Genomic DNA, 1,474 nt, shown 5'->3' with positions numbered 1-1,474 from the left:
TACTCAGAAGGAAGCCTCCCCTGGCACACACGCATATATACAGAGAGGGTCGCCGGTTCTCCCATCGTGGTAACCCAGCGGGGGCTTCCTTTTGAGCAAGCACGTGTACACACAGAGAGAGCCGGTGCCAGGCTGTTTGCGCCCAAGGCAAGGATAACTGCTCGCACCCCCCCCCCATATTGGTAACCTCGGTTTTCAAAAACAGGTGTCTTGTAGGAGAAATGAAAATATTATCAGAAAGTTGTAACAAAAACTAATTTGTATAAAGCTGGCTCTCAAATGTCAGCACTTCACCTCTCTGAGGTCTGCACCCCAGGCGGGTGCTCTGCAACAAAAATGAAATCAGTTTAAAACTCTGCAGTCACAGGTGTCTGTTGCTGGACTCGTCTTACCAGCGCCAGCCAGCCCTGTCAGTGAACTGGAAATGGTGGGGGTTGCAGCTCAGTAACATCTGGAGACCTGCTCCTGAATTAGGCTTGTGCCCAAGAGGGCCTAGATTTGAAGCTTTGCAATCTTAGCCCTTTGTTTACTTTGCATTTAATCTGTAAAATTTATTCCTTTTTATTGTGACAATATTTACTTCTCAAACAAGGTCTTCTGGACCGTACACAAAACCATTGAAAAGTGCACTCAGAGCATGTATCTTCCCTGCTAATGTGGTTTAGCTTGCTTCTGGGTTTTGTATATGCAAGTATATGTGAGAGCTTATCTTGATTTATTTATGTAAATGGTTAAGTTGCTAAAGGTAAAGGTAAAGGTACCCCTGCCCGTACGGGCCAGTCTTGCCAGACTCTGGGGTTGTGCGCCCATCTCACTCAAGAGGCCAGGGGCCAGCGCTGTCCGAAGACACTTCCGGGTCATGTGGCCAGCGTGACATCGCTGCTCTGGCGAGCCAGAGCTGCACACGGAAACGCCGTTTACCTTCCCGCTAGAAAGTGGTCCCTATTTATCTACTTGCACCCGAGGGTGCTTTCGAACTGCTAGGTTGGCAGGCGCTGGGACCGAGCAACGGGAGCGCACCCCGCTGCGGGGATTCGAACTGCCGACCTTTCGATCGGCAAGCCCTAGGCGCTGAGGCTTTTACCCACAGCGCCACCCGCGTTTTGCTAACATTACTGCAAATACTGATGGCAAATAAACAGTTGTGTTGTGTCGGCATTGTTATTAGCACTCTTAGCATCATAACTCTTTCCAGGATAGACATGCTAGTCTCTTGCAGCAAAGACTAACACATTGATGATGGCAGAAGATTTCACTGAGTACAGTCGTCATTGCTAGTAGCCACCTACATCCCTCCACAAACTATTTCAGGTTTGATATTTTGCAGGTGGGATTAAGTTGTATATTCACAAACTGAGGTTCTACTATTAAAGCTGTTGGAAAGGATGAAACTCCAAGGATTCCCACTACATTTTTACAGAGGAGCTTATTTTGGACTTAGAAATCATCAACTGACCTTAAGTATATGGACTAG

This window comes from Podarcis gaigeae (assembly GCF_964106915.1).
Source record: "Podarcis gaigeae genome assembly, chromosome: 15".
NCBI classification, from domain to species: domain Eukaryota; kingdom Metazoa; phylum Chordata; class Lepidosauria; order Squamata; family Lacertidae; genus Podarcis; species Podarcis gaigeae.
The sequence above is the reverse complement of the archived record's forward strand: the minus strand, read 5'-3'. Positions refer to the sequence as shown.